This window comes from Artemia sp. Qi Xiang Cuo, chromosome 13 (genome assembly GCF_049724085.1).
Source record: "Artemia sp. Qi Xiang Cuo chromosome 13, ASM4972408v1, whole genome shotgun sequence".
Classification (NCBI taxonomy): domain Eukaryota; kingdom Metazoa; phylum Arthropoda; class Branchiopoda; order Anostraca; family Artemiidae; genus Artemia; species Artemia sp. Qi Xiang Cuo.
Window position 1 is genome coordinate 24,466,644 of NC_142806.1, and position 25,915 is coordinate 24,492,558.

A 25,915-nucleotide genomic window follows, 5' to 3' on the forward strand; every position below is an offset into this window, starting at 1 on the left:
TCTTTTTTACCAGGGGTGATCAACCCAGTGTTCCTAGAATGTCGCGAGAGGGCTCATTTAAACGGATATTAAAAGTTCTAGTACCTTTTTTAATCAAAAAAATATTTACAAATAGAATCACTTTTACAAAAAACTGCATTTTTGATGTCTTTTCATACTGCAGTCTTCATGGCTGCATATTGTCTAGGGGGGGGCAGTCGATAGTGTGATGGAGTTTTATCAACTGCTTTTTCAAAACCATCTGCTTTTTCAGCCATATCTAATGTAAATTTGAAGGTCTAGGGGGGGGCAGCTGCCCCCCTGCCCCCCTCCCTACGCCCATGGCAGTCTTTTCTAAGATATTTAGTTCGTGGTAACGAACTGTATAGTAAGAGCGACTCATCTCAATAGTAACCAAAACTTTAAAAAACGGAATTTTGATACCAATAGACACATCAATTTACAATAAAAGACAATCATTAGGATACCAAACCATTGCATTGCATATATTGGACTTAGCTAGCTGCCTGATTCTTTGAGGTTTGTCTCATACTAATCCAACCTAAACTAAAAAAAACGGGAATTTTTCATTTTTATGATGATTTTACATAAAGGACCGACATAGTTCATTATAAATGGTATTTGTCAATTAGGTTTTCTTATATAATTTTCCATTATTATGTAAAATGCAGTAATTTTTGGGGGGTTTTTAGATAACAAAGAGACAAAACCGAAGTTCTGCTTCTGCAACACTTTAATGTCAATAAAGCCAAACAAAGGGTGTTGCAGTGCTGTATGTTGCTCTAACAGTATAAATCTAGTTCTTTATTACTCTCTTTGTTTTTAATATAGCTTCCAGTACTTCACCTTTTCTTCAAATTTATTGCTTTTTATAAAGGTTTTGACAGAAATGACAAATTTTCTAGCTTGTTGCCCACTTGACAGAGGGATGATATTATTTAAATCAAGCAATACTTTGTGTTTGTTTATCTATGCTCAATAAATCAAACAGTTTATGGTAGAACTGTAAGTAAGGAGCAATGCAGATCAATAGTGACCAAAACTCTAAGAAACAGAGTCTTGGTAACAATGGATACATCAAAAGAATGAATTCTGATGCTTATTCAAATAGTATAAGATTCATCAAGGTTAATGTCACCCATGAAAAGTTACAAGCCTGAAACACTTTGCCCTACTATTAAAAAAGGGGGAAACGCCCCCAAAACACTTAGTGATCTTAATGAAAATCACACCATAAAATTTGGCGTATCAGAGAACCTTACTGTACAGGTTTAAAGCTCCTATATACAAAAGTGTGGAATTTTTTTTTTTTTTTTTTTTTTGCCAGAAGCAGAATCACAGATGCATGTTCATTTGTTTTTTTTTTTGTTTTTCCCAGGGGTGATTGTATCAAACTAATTATCCTAGAATATCTGGAGAGGGCTCATTTGATCAGAAATAAAAAGTTCTGCCCTTTTTAAGTGACCAAACATATTGGAGGGCAGCTAGCCCCCCTCCCACTGCTTTTTTCCAAAGTTGTCTCGTCAAAATTTTGAGATAGCTATTTTGTTCAGCATAATAAAAAAATCCAATAAATATGTCTTTGAGGATGACTTGACCGTCCACATCCCCAGGGAAAGGGGGACAAGCTATGAATTTTGCCCATTGTCTACATATAGTATTGGCTATTGGGAAATATACAGATACTTTTTTTTTGGGGGGGGGGGGGCGGAGGGGGCACCTGGGAGGATCTTTCCATGGAGGATTTTTTTGTTTGGGGAGGGGAGGAGCTGGATTTCCCAGAACTATTTGAAAATATTTAAATATTTAATAAGTTTTTTTGAAATTATTTAAAAAGTTTTTCACCTAAGTCAGGAGCAAAATTAAAACTTACAGAAATCATTACGAATATGAGAAGGGTTGCTGCTCCTCATATTTCAACCTTTTGTCCCAGTTCTTTAAGAGCAACTCCTGAAACACAAGGGCTGTTTAATCAGAATCGGAAGCTTTTATAAAGTACTAAAAACTTTTGTGTAAAGAGTGGAAGTTGTAATGATTTCTGCTCGTTTTAAGTTTTAATGCTGCTCCTTACTTTCAGGTTAAAAAACTTGTTTTTTATTTATTTAATCAAGGGCCAATCCCATTGAGCTAGGTCTTTACCAGGTTAGATTGCAATATGAAATTATGTGTCTTTTAAATGATTATTTTTGGGGATACAGTCTAAAACTACAGCATATAGCAATAATAAGACCAAGCAAAGGTAGGACAGACACAGTTGGGAAATTATGGTCTAGAAAAGTACTCTTCATGCTGTAGACCCTCCTCATAGAAGGATCCATTGATTTTATACTGAAGGGTTGGAGTACAACCCTGCAACCCTAAAAGTGTAAATAAATGACTAGAAATTAACAAGTCACACTAATCAAGCTCCCATTTTTTTTTTTTTTAACACTTCTCACTTTCTATGAATAACTTCTGCGTTTAAGGGCAAAAGGTGCCACCAAAGTGGACATCCTTAGAAGGCAAGAGCTTGCTCAAAAAGTGTAACTGGAAAGGAAACTGCTAAAGGATCCACTCTGGGTGTAAGCTAGAATGTAGCCTACTTTGAACTTCATGGGCCATTGCTTTTTCCAGACTTTGAACCAGTATTCCACTTCATGGCTGTCAACCTATGCTTGCTGATAGATTGTAAACGTAAGATATCTTCTACTTCAGTTACCTCATTGGTGTTGTTGCCAATGCTGTCAAGTTTTGAAAATTATTCAAGAGCTATCACTGAGTTGGGTCTATGAAGAAGTAAGATATTCATTTGCATCTTCAGAATTAGTCTCCAAAGCAGCATTTTGAAGCTACCAGACTACATCACTGTTGTCACTATCAAACAGCATATCCATTGCAATTTGGGTGGTTATTGCAAAAAAAGTACTTAGTCTCTGAAAAACACAAGAATTTAGAATCATGGGCAGTGCAATAGCACTCCCTAAATAGAGTGAGGTGGGCACAATATATATATTTTTTTAGGCCAGGGCACTTCATATAGAAGGAGTTGTTGTAGAAAGTTCAAAGGGGCTCATCTGATTGGATATTGAAAGGGCTAGTGCCCTTTTTAATAGTCGGAAGTGAATAGAGGGCAACCAGCCCCCTCCCCATGCCCATCATTTCCCCAAACATCCAATCTTTTTTTTATATATAGACAAGGGCACTTTGTATAGATGAAGTTGTCAATGAAACTTTGAAAGCAGCTCATCCGATTGGATATTGAAAGGGCTGGTGTCCTTTTTAATATTTTAAACATTTTAAATATTTTCATTTTTCCACTTTAATAAAAAAGAAAAAAAAGAAAATTCTAGTTTAGCTGCTTTTCACTATCTTGGAAAAGAGTTAGGCTAGAAAAACGAAACTTTCAGCAATGAATCCAGAGCCAAAAATATACTCTGGGAAGGTATTGCCAAGCTACTATTTTAAGCCTTTTCTGATTTCTAAGTCTTGTCTACTTGACAGGTACTGACATCTATTAAAATTTTGACAAAACAACATTTTACCATAATTTTCAGTTATCCGTTTCTTTCACTCTGGCTTTAGTTCTGAAAATGCAATTCCTGTTATTTAAGTAGAATTTTAAGCCATATAAATGTTTTTTTTTCAAAATTTAGGAAATTTATTTGTATATCTTTAAAACCTTATAAATTGGGATTAAGCAAAGTTGTGAAGCTGAAAACAGTTTCGTTGTACTTCATTTAAACAGAAGATCTATTTTGCAATGTTTCACTTTTATAACACCTAGATTGTTAAAGGTCATCAAAGGTAAGGACCCACTAGAAGGAGAAGGAATGGAGGAAGGTACTTCAAAATGCCTTCCGGGACATACTTTAGCCTGTAGACCCATCCCTGAAAGTTTAATTTTCCTAACCCAACCCCTTTCTAAAATAGTGAAAAGTAGCTAAACTAGAATTTTACCGAAAAAATGTATTAAAACCTTAAGGAAAAAATATCAGAATGTGTATATTAAACTGACAGTCCACAATCATTTGTTTTTTTCCAGTAAAGTGTAAATTATGTTCTGGTCTTGAGAAGACATGGGGGCTATCAGCTCTACTCATGTTAATTTTTGCTCGTTTTGAGTTTGACTTGGATTTTATTGTGACATCTTTTCGTTTTGAGTTTTATTTATTTATTGATGGTGATTTGTGGTAGTTTTACGCTTAAAAAATTATTTGAAATTATTTCTACTCATTTTTTTGTAATGGAGCTCTTTACTCTTCTTTGACAAACTTGTTTTGTGGAAAAAGGTTTTTAAACTAATTTTAGCAAAAATGCATCTTAAAATAACATTGAAATAATAATTCCTTGAAATAGTTGATATGCAAAGGTTTAAAAAAAGCTTTTTTTTTGTAAGAAAAGTGCAGCGTTTTCCCAAATATTAGGATGCTTTGTATTTTTTTTTTTTTTTTTTAATTCTTAGTCTTCTAATGGACAGAGGGGGGTTAATTCTTGATCTGTAGTCCATGCTGACACTCATGTTTAGGCATGAAATGGAAGAAATCATATCAGTTTTTTGGCAAATTCTTGATTGTATTGTCATTTTCTAGAGATCTGCCCCCCCCCTCTCCTGCTTGGAAACTTGTACCATTATTAGCAATAGTTGGAAGGGAATATATATTTATAGACTTACCTGATATTTGCTGTAATTTAGATATATGAAAATGAATAAAAGAGGACACAAAATATTGTTATTACTTCCTCTACCTCTTACAAAGAAAATGAATTACTCCTTAAGGCCCTTAGTCTAAGCTTTTTCTAGGAATATGAATCAAATGGAGACACTAGGCTACTAAGATTGTAGACACAAATGGTAAATAGTTTAAAAGTGCCTAGCTATTGACATGTGGGTCTTATAACTGCACAGGAGGGTTGAATAAAAACATTCTAGTGTCACCAACAACACTGAGAAGCTTTGGGGCAAGTTTTTTCCTTATTTACTTGAAACTAGTGTGCAATAAACTGTAACCACAGTTTTTTCTGATTACTGTATGATTCTTATTTGCTTATTCTGGGCAAGAACTAGACAATGAACTGTCCTGCCTGGTTCCATTTGATTTTAGAATTACTATAATTTTTTTTTATTTTGTCTTGTACAGGGTAGAGGGGGTAAATGCTCAATCTGTCCCCTTTGAAGGCACCCATGTTTTAGGATAAAAAGGAAGAAATAATTTCAGCTGTTTTGTAAATTTTTGTTCACGTTATTAGTTTCTAGAGATGTAGCTACTAGACACTTATTAATGGCTCAAGTATACATTTGCACAAATATCATGTACAAAAGTATTCCATTTCCCCAAATTTAAAGACGAATTTTACTTTTTATTTTATGTCATTTATGGCTCAAGCATGTATTTACACAAAAAGCATGCACAATCATCCCCAAATGATGTTATGCTGGTCCTTTTGTTTGTATCCTTGTTCAAGTATCAAGTATTTTGTTGTTTTTGTAAATTTTTACTGTGTTTTTATTTTCTAGAGATCTGGCTATTATCTATGGCTCAAGAAAATCTTTCATCAGGCCAAGAAGAGAGCAGAACCATGCAAGGCCACAGTGGAGATCAAAGCCAGTCAGGGACTTCAGGTCCAAGATATCCTAAAAATGGATATTATTCAAAGCATTACAGAGGCCATTGCTATTCAGAAAGAGTAGATGTATACAGAAACAATTCTGTCAGATATAATTCTGAAGATACTGCCACAGTCAATAGGTATTCAGAAGGCGCTTCAAACAGTAGATTTCCAGATGGAGAAAACTATGATGAGAATGGTGATGTTGAGGTTCCTAGTAAAGATCGCAGCCAGTCAGATATTTCAAGCTAAAAAAATATTAAAAAAAACTATCATAAAGAAAGCAATAGACATTACACTCAATTTGGCAAACAGTTTGATAAAAGAAATGGACATAACTATGGCTGCTATTAAGAGGAAACAAGAAAGCATTATACAGACAGGAATCAGCAATTTAAAAAGTACAATTCATCAGGAAAAAACTTAAATGACAGAAGAGATTTTAGTCAGAGTTTGGCCAGTGATAATTATAAAGTAAGCTTTCCTGGTGCCTACAATAGAGAGGAAGGACAGGCTGTGTATCCCAAGAGTGGTGTTTCAAGGGTAGCTTTTGTAAATAAACAAGAGAAAACTTTGGCATATGGAAATCGAGGTATTAGCAGAAATACACTACATGAAGAATCTACAAACTCCTCTTATAAAGGCAAAAAGGGGTATAACGTTCACGATTTTAACTCTAGGTCCAGTGATTATTCTGAAGAACAAAATAGAGAGACTGTTACTTTAGACCCCTGTGAAGATTCAGCTACAGGTTTCTCTAGAGAAAAGAAATAATGTAATAGAAATAACTTGGAGTATAGGACTACCTATTACCCTAAAGAACAAAATAAAGAGTCAGCTTCTGAAAAAACACACGAGTCATCTCGTGATTCTTATAGAGGAAAAAAGGAATACAATCGACCCTATTTTGGGTCTAGGACCACTAATTATCATGAACAGCCAAATACAGAGACATTTAAACTAGAATCATATGACAGTACATCTAGAGGCACTAACAGAGGTAAAAGAGGATATAACAGACGTAACTTTGACTCTAGGGCTAGTGATTATTCAGAAGGGTCAGACACAGTGGTAGTTAGATTAGAAGATGAAACTATTGAACAAGTATCATCTACCAGGGCTGTTGGTTATGCAAGCAAGCCCTTGAAGGTTTCAAAAAGAGGAGAAAACAGAGGCCAAAAGAAAAGAGGGGGCTTTTCAACATCTACAAGAGATTCCAAGGATTATTCACAAGCAAATTATGGTTATGATTATGGAAACAATGAGCATAACTATGTTGGTTCAAAGAAATTTAAGGAGAATGCTTACTTCGGTAAAAAGAAAGCTGATAAACTATTTAGAGAAAGCTCTAATGACTTTGATCAAAGAGAAAAACTGATTGATTTACTCTCAAATGCAAAATATGAGTGCATGGTATGTTGTGATAATGTTAAACAAAGTCAAGGCATTTGGTCTTGTCCATCCTATTTCAATGTATATCATATTGGCTGCATCAAGAAATGGGCTAGTACTGCAGTTATGCAAGGAGGTAAGCAGTTTGTTTATTTAAAGTTCTGTGTTTTATTCTGTCAATGGGAGGGGTTGTTGGGGCCTGACGATTCCTTTCAGCCTCCCATATTTGAATTTTGAAGCAATCAAACAGTTCATGGTAATGAACTCTATAGTAATAATAGCAACTTGTCTCAATAGTAACCGAAACTCCTGGAACCAAAATTCTCTTTTTTGGCTTAATCGCAAAAATTATTACGTAAACTGCAAAAATATTTATGATGCCTAATCAGTAATAGTAATTTTTTAATTTAAACAACAAAAATACATGATTATAATAAAGAACGAATATTTTACCGATTATCTACTAATAACCATATATGACGTAATAAGTGACATGACGTAATATCTAAAACCTATTGTGTACAAATAACCATATATGACTTAATGAGCGACGTGACGTAAAAATTGAAAAAATTAATTTTTATTTTATTGTCGTTTTTAGTTCAGAATAGCTAAAGTTATAAACTGCAAAAATATTTATGGTGTCTGAACAATAGTTTTAATCTTTTAATTTAGAATATAAAATTACCTGAAAATTTAAAAATTAGTTTAATTTTTTTTTAGGTTCTTGGTACTTGATACGTGACTTAAACATTCAACTAATGGTTACATAATGGTTTCAATCAAGCAAGCTACACGCAAGTTAAAATTCCGGGTTGCAGCGGTAGCTAGCAACCTAGTAAGAGACGATCACGTCCAATGTTAAGAAATATAAAAACCCATAGTTCCTAACAAAGGAGTCAGATCAAAACAAAAAGTACACCATTAGAACCGCCTTGTCCGAAACCCCTGTATAGTAAACTTTCTGTCCCTTGGCTTGAACAGCAAGGGAAATATATTGGCTTGAAAATCAAGAAAAGTGGCAGCTACTACAACACTGCCTAAACGGGATATTTTTTTATTTTTTTTTTATTTTCTTTCTTTTCCACAGATAGCTTTGCACTGGAACATCGTAGAGAGTTGTTCAATGGCTCATTTTAAAGGAAATTATTTGGGTTAAAAATCTATTGTAACTAAAATAAATTAGTTTTAAAAGAGAATAAATTTTTCCACTAAAAACTGTATTTTTGTTGTCTTTTCACACTGCAGTCTTTCAAACATAATCGTATACCAGTGGTAAGATTTGAATCCATGCCTCCGAAGAGACTGGTGGTTAACACCAGTGCCTTGGACCACTCGGCCAGGTTGCCTCTCATAATTTGGGTTGCAGCAGTAGCTAGCAACCTAGTAAGAGACGATAAGTCCAATGCTAAAAAATATAAAAACCCAAAACTCCTAAACATAGAGTCAGATCAAAGCAAAAGTACATCATTAGAACTACCTTGTCTGAAACCCTACTAGATAAATAATGAATGTCGTCATAGGCTTATATTAGACCTATGACGTGAATAGAAAAACACGACATTATGTTGTTGTTTCTGAAGACGTCATCATGAAATAATACCATTGCGCCATGACGTTTTGAAATTATAATAAAGAACAACATCTTGCCTATATTAATTTATATTAGAATTATTATATTTAGCTAGGAGGTAGCTAAATTACATTAAAAGACGATCATTGGAATAAAAATTACAGTAAAGAACAAACTTCCAGCCCATAGTATTACATAAAGGACCGATATAGCTCATCATAAATGGTTTCTTGTCAATACGTTACAATATAAGAAGCGTCAAAACTGTAAATGTTCTCATTCATAATTAGATAATGGTTAGATCAAAGCAAGCTACACGCAAGTTAAAAAAACAGTACTACACAAACAAAAGAGATAGTATCTTGAAAAGAAAAAAGCAAAGGTATTCAACCGACCAGGCTTATCGAGAAGTTATAACAAAGAACGACTTCTTGCCTATACTAAATTTTACAGGCCACTTAACTATAGTATTGGTTTTTCCGGGTTGCAGCGGTAGCTAGCAACCTAGTAAGAGACGATCACGTCCAATGTTAAGAAATATAAAAACCCCTAAATCCTACAAAAAGAGTCAGATACACCATTAGAACCGCCTTGTCCGAAACCCCTACAAAGAAAACTTACCGCCCTTTGGCTTGAATAACAAAGAAAATATATTGGCTTGAAAATCAAGAAAATTGACTTTAACCACGTTATTCTCCACAAACGGGATATAGTTTTCTTTTTACATAAAGGATCGACATTGTTCATCATAAATGTGTCAATCAAGGGGATCTCATGTAGTAGTTATTAATAGATGTTTTGTTTAGACTTTAAAAAGATCCGGGTTGCAGTGGTAGCTAGCAACCTAGTAAGAGACGATCAAGTCCAATGTTAAGAAATATAAAAACCCATAACTCCTAAAAAAAGGTCAGATAAAAAAAACAGTACACCATTAGAACCGTCTTGTCCGAAACTCCTGTATAAGAAGCTTTCTTTCATTTGGCTTGAACAGCAAGGGAAACATATTGGCTTGAAAATCAATAAAGTTACAGTAAAGAACGATCTCTCTCCCACAGTAACTGATATGTTACATTAAAAGACGATCATTGGAATAAAAAGTTATTGCATGCATTGGACTTAGTTAGCTACTTGATCATTTGAGGTTCGTCTCTTACTATTTCAAAGAAGAAAAAGCCGTAGGCTTTTTCCTGTTTGTAATATTTTCCTGTTTGTTATCAGGGTTACAGCGGTATCCGGGTTGCAGCGGTAGCTAGCAACCTAGTAAGAGACGATCATGTCCAATGTTAAGAAATAAAAATTACAGTAAAGAACAAACTTCCAGCCCATAACAACTAAAATAAGATTATAATTTAAGACTCAAACAAGTAATTTGTTTGCTTTGGTAATATCTACCTAGTTTAATTAATCATAATCCGGGTTGTAGCTGTAGCTAGCAACCTCGTAAGAGACTATCACGTCCAATGTTAAGAAATATAAAAACCCATAACTCCTAAAAAGAGTCAGAGAAAAACAAAAAGTATTCCATTAGAACCACCTTGTCCAAAACCCCTGTATAGGAAACTGTTTATCCGTTGGCTTGAACAGCAAGGGAAATATATTGGCTTGAATTACAATAAGGAACGAACTGTAACCCATAGTAACTGAAGTATTAAATCAAACAGTTCATGGTCATAATAAAGACCTGATTAATGACTTATTTTAAAGCAATTATAATAAAGAACGAATATTTTACCGATTATCTACTAATAACCATATATGACGTAATAAGTGAAATGACGTAATATCTAAAACCTATTGTGTACTAATAACCATATATGACTTAATGAGCGACGTGACGTAAAAATTGAAAAAAAATAATTTTTATGTTATTTTCGTTTTTAGTTCAGAATCGCTAAGGTTATAAACTGCAAAAATATTTATGGTGTCTGAACAATAGTTTTAATCTTTTAATTTAGACTAGAAAAATTTATAATAAGGAACGACCTCTTGCCTATACTAAATTTTATACGCCACTTAATTATAGTATAGGTTAGTAATTCAACAGATAGCTTGGCACTGGAACATCGTAGAGAGTTGTTCAATGGCTCATTTTAAAGAAAATAAATGGGGTTAAAAACTTCTTGTAATTAAAACAAATTATTTTTATTACATTAAGAAATTTTAATTATGTTCCTTAAGATCCGGGTTGCAGCGGCAGCTAGCAACCTAGTAAGAGACGATCACCTCCAATGTTAAGAAATATAAAACCCCCCAACTCCTAAAAAAGAGTCAAATCAAAACAAAAAGTACACCATTTGAACCGCCTTGTCCGAAACCTCTATAAAGGAAACTTACCGCCCTTTGGCTTGAATAACAAAGAAAATATGTTGGCTTGAAAATCAAGAAAATTGACTTTTACCACGTTATTCTCCACAAACGGGATATTTTTTTCTTTCCGCTTGATTTTACTCCTCAGCTAGCTGGGCACTGGAAAATCATAGAGAGCTGTATAATAGCTCATTTTAAAGGAAATTGCAACATCTAGTGCCTTTTGTTATTAAAAATAAAATACTTTTTAAAGTAGAATCAATTTTGTCAAAAAAAATTGTATTTTGATGTATTTTCATACTGCAGTCTTTTCAAAGATATTTGAATTTTGAAGCAATCAAACAGTTCATGGTAATAAAATCTATAGTAATAATAGCTTCTTGTCTCAATAGTAACCGAAACTCCTGGAACCAAAATTTTCTTTTTTGGCTTAATCGCTAAAATTATTATGTAAACTGCAAAAATATTTATGATACCTAATCAGTAATAGTAATTTCTTAATTTAAACAACAAAAATACATGAAAATTTTATAATTAGTTTTACTTTTTGTCTCCCGGAAGAAAAATTTTTTTCACCTCAGTTCAAAGTTATTATTGTATCCTTGGAACCAAACTTTTTTTGGTTTGTAACCCGTAAAGTACGTATCTTCATATTATTGTCTTATAATTGCAATTATTTTAGTTTTCAGTCCAGAATCGTTAAACTTTTTATGTAAACTGCAAAAATATTTATGGTGTCTAACCAATAATACTAATTTTGTAATTCAAACAAGATAAATACCTGAAAATTTAGAAATTAGTTTTTTTATGCTAGGTTTTAGATACTAGACACGGGGTATTGTGTACTTAATAATTTTAAACCTTGAAAAAATATGGTCTCGCTTGAAAGGAAAAAAAGAAAGAATAACCAAAAAAAATATCAAAATAGAGCAATCCAAATTTCTACTAATAAAAAATTAAAAATCTATAGTAACTAAAATAAATTATTTCTAAAAGAGAATAAATTTTTCCACCAAAAACTGCATTTTTGATGTCTTTTCACACTGCAGTCTTTCAAACATAATCGTATACCAGCGGTAAGATTTGAACCCGCGCCTCCGAAGAGACTGGTGGCTAACACCAGTGCCTTGGACCACCCGGCCAGGCTGCCTCTCATAAATAAATATATATGTGAATTTGGGTTGCAGCAGTAGCTAGAAACCTAGTAAGAGACGCTCAGTCCAATGCTAAGAAATATAAAAACCCAAAACTCCTAAAAATAGAGTCAGATCAAAACAAAAGTACATCATTAGAATTACCTTGTCTGAAACCCTACTAGATAAATAATGAATGTCATCATAGTTTTATATTAGAGCTATGAGGTGAATAGAAAAACACGAAATTATATTGTTGTTTCTGAAGACGTCATGAAATAATACCATTGCGCCATGACATCATGAAATAAAATCATTACGCCGTGACGTCATAATTAGTATATAAGAAAAGTCAAAACTGTAAATTCTCTCATTCTGGATTAGATAATGGTTAGATCAAAGCAAGCTATACGCAAGTTGAAAAAACAGTACTACACAAACAACAGAGATAGTAACTTGACAATAAAAAAGCAAAGGTATTCAACCGACCAGGCGTATCGAGAAGTAATAATCGAGAGAGAAAAACAAAGGTATTCAACCGACCAGGCATATCGAGAAGTAACAATTGAGAGAGCAAAACAAAGGTATTCAACCGACCAGGCGTATCGAGAAGTAATAATTGAGAGAGCAAAACAAAACAGCAAGATGTGTTATCACAATGATGAAGATTATAGACATGCAAAAATTGAGACAGCCAAACAAAAGATCAAGGAACGGTATGATAATGATGAAGATTACAGAGAAGCACCAATTGAGCAGGCTAGACAAAAGAGCAAGGAATGGTATGATAATGATAAAGATTACCGAAACAAACATAAGAAAAAAGTTGCTACCAGAATAATGGGTAGATACTGGGGTGACAAAAGCTATAATGAAAAAATTAAATTCTCTGCGAGGTTGTACCGACGAACGCATAAGGACAAAGGGAAAAATTACATTCAGAAATACAAGAAGATGGCAAAAATGCAGGCTGATCTTTGTAAATTGAGAAACATTTTACGCATGTTTTATCGGGATCACGAAAAGTATTCAAAATTACAGATTAAAATTCTCTTTGAAAGAGCGGATGCTGTTGAAAAGTCGGCTAGAAATTCTTTGGCAAAGCTTCATAGTAATATCCAAAAGAAATGTTGTCAGTTTAATGAAAAGCTTCCAAGGTATGGACTGACAACTGCGGAACAGTTTATAGATGCAATGGAAAATATTCGACAACACAGTGAATATACGGAGGCTTACTTCTTAGAAAATTTGTATATTAATTTTGGAAGGAGCAATTGCAGTTTATGTAGCAGTAATAAAAATGTATATACAAGTATACCTATCAGCAGCGAAGGAAAAGCAATGTTTTTCAATTATGGCGAAAACGAGCCTGTTAGGGTTATTAGTATATTTGTTTGTAAGACTAATGATTTAGAACAAACTCCTGGAACACCTTACAGTAAAGAACGATCTCTCTTCCATACTAACTGATATTTTGTGGTTTTCCCGGTTGCAGCGGTAGCTAGCAACCTAGTAAGAGACGATCACGTCCAATGTTAAGAAATGTAAAAACCCATAGTTCCTAAAAAAGGAGTCAGATCAAAACAAAAAGTACACCATTAGAACCGCCTTGTCCGAAACCCCTTGAAAGGAAACTTACTGCCCTTTGGCTTGAACAGCAAGGGAAATATATTGGTTTGAAAATCAAGAGAATTGACTTTAACCACGTTATTCTCCACAAACGGGATATTTTTTTCTTTTTTTCTTCTTTTCCAGAGATGGCTTTGCACTGGAACATCGTAGAGATCCGGGTTGCAGCAGTAGCTAGCAACCTAGGAAGAGACGATCACGTCCAATGTTAAGAAATATAAAAACCCATAGTTCCTAACAAAGGAGTCAGATCAAAACAAAAAGTACACCATAAGAACCGCCTTTTCCGAAACCCTTATATAGGAAACTTTCTATCCCTTGGCTTGAACAGCAAGGGAAATATATTGGCATGAAAATCAAGAAAAGTGGCAGCTACTACAGCATTCTGCCTAAACGGGATATTTTTTTTTTTTATTTTCTTTCTTTTCCACAGATAGCTCTGCACTGGAACATCGTAGAGAGTTGTTCAATGGCTCATTTTAAAGGAAATTAATTGGGTTAAAAATCTATAGTAGCTAAAATAAATTATTTTTAAAAGAGAATAAATTTTTCCACCAAAAACTGTATTTTTGATGTCTTTTCACACTGCAGTCTTTCAAACATAATCGTATACCAGCGGTAAGATTTGAACCCACGCCTCCGAAGAGACTGGTGGCTAACACCAGTGCCTTGGACCACTCGGCCTGGCTGTCTCTCATAATTTGGGTTGCAGCAGTAGCTAGCAACCTAGTAAGAGACGATCAGTCCAATGCTAAGAAATATAAAAACCCAAAACTCCTACACATAGAGTCAGATCAAAGCAAAAGTACATCATTAGAACTACCTTGTCTGAAACCCTACTAGATAAATAATGAATGTCGTCATAGTTTTATATTAGACCTATGACGTGAATAGAAAAACACGACATTATGTTGTTGTTTCTGAAGACGTCATCATGAAATAATACCATTGCTCCATGACGTTTTGAAATAAAATTATTAGTCCATGACGTCATAATTACTACTTAAGAACGACAACGATGTTAAAGGTCTCATTCGTGAATTATATAATGGTTAGATCAAAGGAAGCTACACGCAAGTTAAAAAACAGTACTACACAGACAACAGAGATAGTATCTTGAAAAGAGAAAAGCAAAGGTATTCAACCGACCAGGCGTATCGAGAAGTAAAAATTGAGAGAGCAAAACAAAACAGCAAGATGTGCTATCAGAATGATGAAGATTATAGACATGCGAAAATTGATACAGTCAAACAAAAGTTCAAGGAGCGTTATCACAATGATGAAGATTATAGACATGCGAAAATTGAGACAGCCAAACAAAACATCAAGGAGCGTTATCAAAATGATAAACTTTATAGAGAAGCAACAATTGAGCAGGCTAGACAAAAGATCAAGGAGCGTTATCACAATGATAAACTTTATAGAGAAGCAACAATTGAGACAGCCAAACAAAAGAGCAAGAAACGGTATGATAACGATATAGATTACCAAAACAAACATAAGAAAAAAGTTGCTACCAGAATAATGGGTAGATACTGGGGTGAAAAAAGCTATAATGAAAAAATTTAATTCTCTGCGAGGTTGTACCGAAGAACGCATAAGGACAAAGTGAAAAATTACATTCAGAAATACAATAAGATGGCAAAAATTCAGGCTGATCTTCGTAAATTGAGAAACATTTTACGCATGTTTTACCAGGATCACGAAAAGTATTCAAAATTACAGATTAAAATTCTCTTTGAAAGAGCGGATGCTGTTGAAAAGTCGGCTAGAAATGCTTTGGCAAAGCTTGATAGTAATATCCAAAAGAAATGTTGTCAGTTTAACGAAAAGCTTCCAAGGTATGGATTGGCAACTGCGGAACAGTTTATAGATGCAATGGAAAATGTTTGACAACACAGTGAATATACGGAAGCGTACTTCTTAGAAATCTGGGTTGCAGCGGTAGCTAGCAACCTAGTAAGAGACGATCACGTCCAATGTTAAGAAATATAAAAACCCATAGTTCCTAACAAAGGAGTCAGATCAAAACAAAAAGTACACCATTAGAACCGCCTTGTCCGAAACCCCTGTACAGTAAACTTTCTATCCCTTGGCTTGAACAGCAAGGGAAATATATTGGCTTGAAAATCAAGAAAAGTGGCAGCTACTACAACATTCTGCCTAAACGGGATATTTTTTTCTTTTTTTTTATTTTCTTTCTTTTCCACAGATAGCTTTGCACTGGAAGATCGTAGAGAGTTGTTCAATGGCTCATTTTAAAGGAAATTAATTGGGTTAAAAATCTATTGTAACTAAAATAAATTATTTTTAAAAGAGAATAAATTTTTCCACTAAAAACTGTATTTTTGATGTCTTTTCACACTGCAGTCTTTCAAACATAATCGTATACCAGTGGTAAGATTTGAACCCATGCCTCCGAAGAGACTGGTGGCTAACACCAGTGCCTTGGACCACTCGGCCAGGCTGCCTCTCGTAATTTGGGCTACAGCAGTTGCTAGCAACCTAGTAAGAGACGATCAGTCCAATGCTAAGAAATATAAAAACCCAAAACTCCTAAACATAGAGTCAGATCAAAGCAAAAGTACATCATTAGAACTAGGAGCTAGGAGGTAGTTAAATTACATTAAAAGACGATCATTGGAATAAAAATTACAGTAAAGAACAAACTTCCAGCCCATAGTATTACATAAAGGACCGATATAGCTCATCATAAATGGTTTCTTGTCAATACGTTACAATATAAGAAGCGTCAAAACTGTAAATGTTCTCATTCATAATTAGATAATGGTTAGATCAAAGCAAGCTACACGCAAGTTAAAAAAACAGTACTACACAAACAACAGAGATAGTATCTTGAAAAGAAAAAAGCAAAGGTATTCAACTGACCAGGCGTATCGAGAAGTTGTACTAAAGAACGACTTCTTGCCTATACTAAATTTTACAGGCCACTTAACTATAGTATTGGTTTTTCCGGGTTGCAGCGGTAGCTAGCAACCTAGTAAGAGACGATCACGTCCAATGTTAAGAAATATAAAAACCCCTAAATTCTAAAAAAAGGGTCAGATCAAAACAAAAAGTACACCATTAGGACCGCCTTGTCCGAAACCCCTGCAAAGAAAACTTACCGCCCTTTGGCTTGAATAACAAAGAAAATATATTGGCTTGAAAATCAAGAAAATTGACTTTAACCACGTTATTCTCCACAAACGGAATATAGTTTTCTTTTTACATAAAGGATCGACATTGTTCATCATAAATTTGTCAATTAAGGGGATCTCATGTAGTAGTTATTAATAGATGTTTTGTTTAGACTTTAAAAAGATCCGGGTTGCAGTGGTAGCTAGCAACCTAGTAAGAGACGATCAAGTCCAATGTTAAGAAAAATAAAAACCCATAACTCCTAAAAAAGGTCAGATAAAAAAAACAGTACACCATTAGAACCGCCTTGTCCGAAACTCCTGTATAAGAAGCTTTCTTTCATTTGGCTTGAACAGCAAGGGAAACATATTGGCTTGAAAATCAATAAAAGTTACAGTAAAGAACGATCTCTCTCCCACAGTAACTGATATGTTACATTAAAAGACGATCATTGGAATAAAAAGTTATTGCTTGCATTGGACTTAGTTAGCTACTTGATCATTTGAGGTTCGTCTCTTACTATTTCAAAGAAGAAAAAGCCGTAGGCTTTTTCCTTTTTGTAATATTTTTCTGTTTGTTATCAGGGTTACAGCGGTATCCGGGTTGCAGCGGTAGCTTGCAACCTAGTAAGAGACGATCATGTCCAATGTTAAGAAATAAAAATTACAGTAAAGAACAAACTTCCAGCCCATAACAACTAAAATAAGATTATAATTTAAGACTCAAACAAGTAATTTGTTTGCTTTGGTAATATCTACCTAGTTTAATTAATCGTAATCCGGGTTGTAGCTATAGCTAGCAACCTCGTAAGAGACGATCACGTCCAATGTTAAGAAATATAAAAACCCATAACTCCTAAAAAAGAGTCAGAGAAAAACAAAAAGTATTCCATTAGAACCACCTTGTCCAAAACCCCTGTATAGGAAACTGTTTATCCGTTCGCTTGAACAGCAAGGGAAATATATTGGCTTGAATTACAATAAGGAACGAACTGTAACCCATAGTAACTGAAGTATTAAATCAAACAGTTCATGGTCATAATAAAGACCTGAGTAATGACTTATTTTAAAGGAAACTGCTGCTATATAGAAACCTTTCGTAATTAACAAAAATAAATATTATAATAAAATAAACTGTTACGATATGGTAAAGAACTAATTCTAGGCCATATTAACTAATTTAATTTTGAAAAGAAAGAATTACGGCAGAAACCGAAATGTTAGTATAAGTAAGCTATAATTCATAAAAAACCGTCTACCGAGATTTGAATTCAGATCGCAGGATTCAAAGTCCTAATAGAGCAATCCAAATTTCTACTTATAAAAAATTTACTACACAAAAAATTAAGCTAACATCCTGAAATATCAGAAAAGTTTGTTTAAAGTTTAAAGTAAGGAACGATCTCTCATCCATAGTAACTGATATATGGTGGTACCAGGGGTAGCTACTTGAGGTTCGTCTCTTACTATTTCAAAGAAGAAAAAGCCGTAGGCTTTTTCCTGTTTGTAGTGATATAGCATAAAAGAAAACCCAAGTTGTAACTGACGTCATTATAAACTGGAACATCGTAGAGAGTTGTTCAATGGTTATATTCAAAGACGATCATTAGAAGACAAACCATTGCATATACCGGACTTAGTTAGCTGTCTGATTCTTTGAGGTTTGTCTCTTACTATTCCAAAGAAGAATTATTACATTAAAAGACAATCATTGGAATATCCGGGTTAGTAATAGACGATCACGTCCAATGTTAAGAAATATAAAAACCCTTAGCTCCTAAATTACAGTAAAGAACGAATTTCAGCCCATAGTAAATAAAATAAGATAATAACTTATGACTCAAACAAGTAATTTGTTTGCTTTGGTCTAAAATACTATCAGCGGTGGGACTCGAACCCATCCGGATTGCAGCGGTAGCTAGCAACCTAGTAAGAGACGATCACGTCCATTGTTAAGAAATATAAAAACCCATAGCTCCTAAAAAAGGAGTCACATCAAAACAAAAAGTACACCATTAGAACCGCCTTGTCAGAAACCCCTGTATAGTAAACTTTCTGTCCCTTGGCTTGAACAGCAAGGGAAATATATTGGCTTGAAAATCAAGAAAAGTGGCAGCTACTACAACATTCTGCCTAAACGGGATATTTTTGTTTTCTTTTGTTTCCAGAGATAGTTATAATAAATGACGATCATTGGAATAAAAAACAATTGCATACATTGGAATTAGTTAGGTAGTTGATTGTTTGAGGTTCGTCTCTTACTATTTCAAAGAATAAAAAGCCCTAGGCTTTTTTTATAATAAAGAACGACATCTAGCCAATGTTAACTGGAAAATAATGGCCTTTATTAAATTTTAAATTTAAGAGATACTACTTTAAATTCAATATATTAAAAAAGTTCTGACGGAGAATCGAACCCAGGTCTTCCGCATGACAAACAGGCATAGTGACCACTGTACTATCAGAGACTTATAATATATAAATAATATATAAGTCGTGATATTAAATTGGTTTATACATCTTTGTATATGTTTTACACTAAACGACGATCATTAGAAGAACAAACCATTGCATACATTGGACTTAGTTAGCTGCCTGATTCTTTGAGAGTAAATAAAGAACGCCCTCTTGCCTATACTAAATTTTATACGCCAATTAATGATAGTATAGGTTAGTAATTCCACAGATAGCTTGGCATTGGAACATCGTAGAGAGTTGTTTAATAGCTCATTTTAAAGGAAATTAATGGGGCTAAGAACCTTTTATAATTTTTTATTCCGGGTTGCAGCGGTAGCTAGCAACCTAGTAAGAGTATAATAAAGAATGACCTCTTGCCTATACTAAATTTTATAGGCCACTTAACTATAGAGTATAGGCTAGTACAGTTATGTTTAAGGTCAATATATTAAAATTTTCCATTAAAAGACGATCATTGGAAAAAAACTCATTACATACATTTGATTTAGTTACCTACTTGATTGTTTGAGGCTAGTCTCTTACTATTTCAAAGAAGAAAAAGCCATAGGCTTTTTCCTGTTTGTAATCAATTAGAAATCCGGGATGCAGCGGTAGTTCCGGGTTGCAGCGGTAGCTAGCAACCTAGTAAGAGACGATCACCTCCAATGTTAAGAAATATAAAACCCCCCAACTCCTAAAAAAAGAGTCAGATCAAAACAGAGAGTACACCATTAGAACCGCCTTGTCCTAAACGCCTATAAAGGAAACTTACCGCCCTTTGGCTTGAATAACAAAGAAAATATATTGGCTTGAAAATCAAGAAAATTGACTTTAACCACGTTATTCTCCACAAACGGGAAATTTTTTTCTTTCCGCTTGATCTTTCTCCTCAGCTAGCTGGGCACTGGAAAATCATAGAGAGCTGTATAATAGCTCATTTTAAAGGAAATGGCTATATCTAGTGCCTTTTGTAGTTAAAAATAAAATACTTTTTAAAGAAGAATCAATTTTGTCAAAAAAATTGCATTTTCGATGTATTTTCATACTGCAGTCTTTTCAAAGATATTTGAATTTTGAAGCAATCAAACAGTTCATGGTAATGAACTCCATAGTAATAATAGCAACTTGTCTCAATAGTAACCGAAATTCCTGGAACCAAAATTTTCTTTTTTGGCTCAATCGCTAAAATTATTACGTAAACTGCAAAAATATTTATGATGCCTAATCAGTAATAGTAATTTTTTAATTTAAACAACAAAAATACATGATTATAATAAAGAACGAATATTTTACCGATTATCTACTAATAACCATATATGACGTAAAAAGTGACATGACGTAATATCTAAAACCTATTGTGTACAAATAACCATGTATGACTTAATGAGCTCAGATCAAAACAAAAAGTACACCATTAGAACCGCCTTGTCCGAAACCCCTGTATAGTAAACTTTCTGTCCCTTGGCTTGAACAGCAAGGGAAATATATTGGCTTGAAAATCAAGAAAAGTGGCAGCTACTACAACATTCTGCCTAAACGGGATATTTTTTTTTTTTTTATTTTCTTTCTTTTCCACAGATAGCTTTGCACTGGAACATCGTAGAGAGTTGTTCAATGGATCATTTTAAAGGAAATTAATTGGGTTAAAAATCTATAGTAACTAAAATAAATTATTTTTAAAAGAGAATAAATTTTTCCACCAAAAACTGTATTTTTGATGTCTTTTCACACTGCAGTCTTTCAAACATAATCGTATACCAGCGGTAAGATTTGAACCCACGCCTCCGAAGAGACTGGTGACTAACACCAGTGCCTTGGACCACTCGGCCAGGCTGCCTCTCATAATTTGGGTTGCAGCAGTAGCTAGCAACCTAGTAAGAGACGATCAGTCCAATGCTAAAAAATATAAAAACCCAAAACTCCTAAACATAGAGTCAGATCAAAGCAAAAGTACATCATTAGAGATACCTTGTCTGAAACCCTACTAGATAAATAATGAATGTCGTCATAGGTTTATATTAGACCTATGACGTGAATAGAAAAACACGACATTATGTTGTTGTTTCTGAAGACGTCATCATGAAATAATACCATTCCGCCATGACGTTTTGAAATAAAATTATCAGGCCATGACGTCATAATTACTACTTAAGAACGACAAAGATGTAAATGGTCTCATTCATGAATTACATAATGGTTAGATCAAAGCAAGCTACACACAAGTTAAAAAAACAGTACTACACAGACAACAGAGATAGCATCTTGAAAAGAGAAAAGCAAAGGTAGTCAACTGACCAGGCGTATCGAGAAGTAAAAATTGAGAGAGCAAAACAAAACAGCAAGATGTGTTATCAGAATGATGAAGATTATAGACATGCGAAAATTGATACAGTCAAACAAAAGTTCAAGGAGCGTTATCACAATGATGAAGATTATAGACATGCGAAAATTGAGACAGCCAAACAAAACATCAAGGAGCGTTATCAAAATGATAAACTTTATAGAGAAGCAACAATTGAGCAGGCTAGACAAAAGATCAAGGAGCGTTATCACAATGATAAACTTTATAGAGAAGCAACAATTGAGACAGCCAAACAAAAGAGCAAGAAACGGTATGATAACGTTATAGATTACCAAAACAAACATAAGAAAAAAGTTGCTACCAGAATAATGGGTAGATACTGGGGTGAAAAAAGCTATAATGAAAAAATTTAATTCTCTGCGAGGTTGTACCGAAGAACGCATAAGGACAAAGGGAAAAATTACATTCAGAAATACAAGAAGATGGCAAAAATTCAGGCTGATCTTCGTAAATTGAGAAACATTTTACGCATGTTTTACCAGGATCACGAAAAGTATTCAAAATTACAGATTAAAATTCTCTTTGAAAGAGCGGATGCTGTTGAAAAGTCGGCTAGAAATGCTTTGGCAAAGCTTCATAGTAATATCCAAAAGAAATGTTGTCAGTTTAACGAAAAGCTTCCAAGGTATGGATTGGCAACTGCGGAACAGTTTATAGATGCAATGGAAAATGTTTGACAACACAGTGAATATACGGAAGCGTACTTCTTAGAAATCCGGGTTGCAGCGGTAGCTAGCAACCTAGTAAGAGACGATCACGTCCAATGTTAAGAAATATAAAAACCCATAGTTCCTATCAAAGGAGTCAGATCAAAACAAAAAGTACACCATTAGAACCGCCTTGTCCGAAACCCTGTATGGTAAACTTTCTATCCCTTGGCTTGAACAGCAAGGGAAATATATTGGCTTGAAAATCAAGAAAAGTGGCAGCTACTACAACATTCTGCCTAAACGGGATATTTTTTTATTTTTTTTTTATTTTCTTTCTTTTACACAGATAGCTTTGCACTGGAACATCGTAGAGAGTTGTTCAATGGCTCATTTTAAAGGAAATTAATTGGGTTAAAAATCTATTGTAACTAAAATAAATTATTTTTAAAAGAGAATAAATTTTTCCACTAAAAACTGTATTTTTGATGTCTTTTCACACTGCAGTCTTTCAAACATAATCGTATAGCAGTGGTAATATTTGAACCCATGCTTCCGAAGAGACTGGTGGCTAACACCAGTGCCTTGGACCACTCGGCCAGGCTGCCTCTCATAATTTGGGTTGCAGCAGTAGCTAGCAACCTAGCAAGAGACGATCAGTCCAATGCTTAAAAATATAAAAATCCAAAACTCCTAAACATAGAGTCAGATCAAAGCAAAAGTACATCATTAGAACTACCTTGTCTGAAAACCTACTAGATAAATAATGAATGTCGTCATAGGTTTATATTAGACCTATGACGTGAATAGAAAAACACGACATTATGTTGTTGTTTCTGAATTACATTTAAGAACGAACTTTCGTCCATAGTAATAAGAGACGATCATCCGGGTTGCAGCGGTAGCTAGCAACCAGGTAAGAGACGATCAAGTTTAATGTTAAGAAATATAAAATCCGGGTTGCAGCGGTAGCTAGCAACCTAGTAAGAGACGATCACGTCCAATGTTAAGAAATATAAAAACCCATAGTTCCTAACAAAGGAGTCAGATCAAAACAAAAAGTACACCATTAGGACCGCCTTGTCCGAAACCCCTGTATAGGAAACTTTCTGTCCCTTGGCTTGAACATCAAGGGAAATATATTGGCTTGAAAATCAAGAAAAGTGGCAGCTACTACAACATTCTGCCTTAACGGGATATGTTTTTTTTTCTTTTTTCTTTGTATACAGAGATTGCTTGGCACTGGAACATCGTAGATAGTTGTTCAATGGCTCATTTTAAAGGAATTTAATTGGGTTAAAAATCTTTTGTAACTAAAATAAATTATTTCTAAAAGAGAATAAATTTTTCCACCAAAAACTGCATTTTTGATGTCTTTTCACACTGCTGTCTTTCAAACATAATACCAGCGGTAAGACTTGAACCCACGCCTCCAAAGAGACTGGTGGCTTACACCAGTGCCTTGGACCACTCGGCCTGGCTGCCACTCATAAATAAATATATGTGAATTTGGGTTGCAGCAGTAGCTAGCAACCTAGTAAGAGACGATCAATCCAATGCTAAGAAATATAAAAACCCAAATCTGAGTCAGATCAAAACAAAAGTACATCATTAGAACTACCTTGTCCGAAACCCTACTAGATAAATAATGAATGTCGTCATAGTTTTATATCAGAGCTATGACGTGAATAGAAAAACACGACATTATACTATGGTTTCTGAAGACGTCATGAAATAATACCATTGCGCCATGACGTCATGAAATAAAATTATTACGCCGTGACGTCATAATTACTATATAAGAAACGTCAGAACTGTAAATGGTCTCATTCATGAATACATAATGGTTAGATCAAAGCAAGCTCCACGCAAGTTAAAAAAAACAGTATTACAAAAAAACAGAGATAGTAACTTGAAAAGAAAAAAGCAAAGGTATTCAACCGACCAGGCGTATCGAGAAGTAATCAAACAAAACAGCAAGATGTGTTATCACAATGAGGAAGATTATAGACATGCGAAAATTGAGACAGCCAAACAAAAGATCAAATAGCGTTATCACAATGATGAAGATTACCGAATCAAATATAAGAAAAAAGAAAAGCAAAGGTATTCAACAGTCCAGGAGTGTCTAGAAGTAAAAATTGAGACAGCAAAACAAAAGATCAAGGAGCGTTATCAAAATGATAAACTTTATAGAGAAGCAACAATTGAGTAGGCTAGACAAAAGATCAAGGATCGTTATCACAATGATAAACTTTATAGAGAAGCAACAATTGAGCAGGCTAGACAAAAGATCAAGGAGCGTTATCACAATGATGAAGATTACCGAAAAATATATAAGAAAAAAGTTGCTACCAGAATAATGGGTAGATACCGGGGTGACAAAACCTATAATGAAAAAATTAAATTCTCTGCGAGGTTGTACCGAAGAACGCATAAGGACAAAGGGAAAAATTTTACTATATAAGAAGCGTCAAAACTGTAAATGTTCTCATTCATAATTAGATAATGGTTAGATCAAAGCAAGCTATACGCAAGTTAAAAAAACAGTACTACACAAACAACAGAGATAGTATCTCACAAAGAAAAAAGCAAAGGTATTCAACCGACCAGGCATATCAAGAAATAATAATTGAGAGAGCAAAATAAAACAACAAGATGTTTTATCACAATGATAAAGATTATATAATAAAGAACGATCTCTTGCCTATGCTAAATTTATACGCCACTTAATTAAAGTATTGGTTTGTAATTTCATAGATAGCTTGGCACTGCAACATCGTAGAGAGTTGTTTAATGGCTCATTTTAAAGGAAATTAATGGGGTTAAAAATATTTTGTTATTATAAAACAATTTTTTTTAAATAGAATCATTTTTCTTACAAACTTTACAGTAAAGAACAATACATTAAAAGACGATCTTTGGAATAAAAAGTTATTGCATGCATTTGACTTAGTTAGCTACTTGATCGTTTGAGGTTCGTCTCTTACTATTTCAAAGAAGAAAAAGCCGTAAGCTTTTTCCTGTTTGTAATATTTTCCTGTTTGTTATCAGGGTTACAGCGGTATCCGGGTTGTTATAATAAATTACAGTAAGGAACAAACCTTAGCACATAGTAACAGAAATAAGAATATCTAGGTTGCAGCGGTAGCTAGCAACCTATTAAGAGACAATCACGTCCAATGTTAAGAATACATAAATTATTTGGCTTGAACAGCAAGGGAAGTGTATTGGCTAGAAAATCAAGAAAAGTGGCGGCTACTACAACATTCTGCCTAAACTGCATATTATTTTTTCTTTCTTTTTTTTCTTTTCCACAGACAGCTTGGCACTGGAACATCGTAGAGTTGTTCAATGGCTCATTTTAAAGCAAATTAATTGGGTTAAAAATTTTTGGTAACTAAAATAAATTATTTCTAAGAGACAATAGGTTTTTCAATTAAAAACTGCATTTTTCATGTCTTTTTACATTAAAAGACGATCACTGAATTACATTAAAAGACGATTATTAGAAGAACAAACCATAGGATATATTGAATTTATTTAGCTGCCTGATTCTTTCAGGTTTCCAGGTTGCAGCGGTAGCTAGCAACCTAGTAAGAGGCGATCACGTCCAATGTTAAGAAATAAAAAAAACAATAGCTCCTAAAAAAGGAGTCAGATGAAAAAGTTCAAAAGATCAAAAAGTA

General features: G+C 34.0%; 1 pseudogene; it reads left to right on the forward strand.

The window, feature by feature from the left end:
• The first annotated feature begins 5,511 nt into the window (after positions 1–5,511).
• LOC148945105 (uncharacterized) overlaps positions 5,512–25,915 on the forward strand; it is a 36,720-nt pseudogene continuing 16,316 nt past the window's right edge.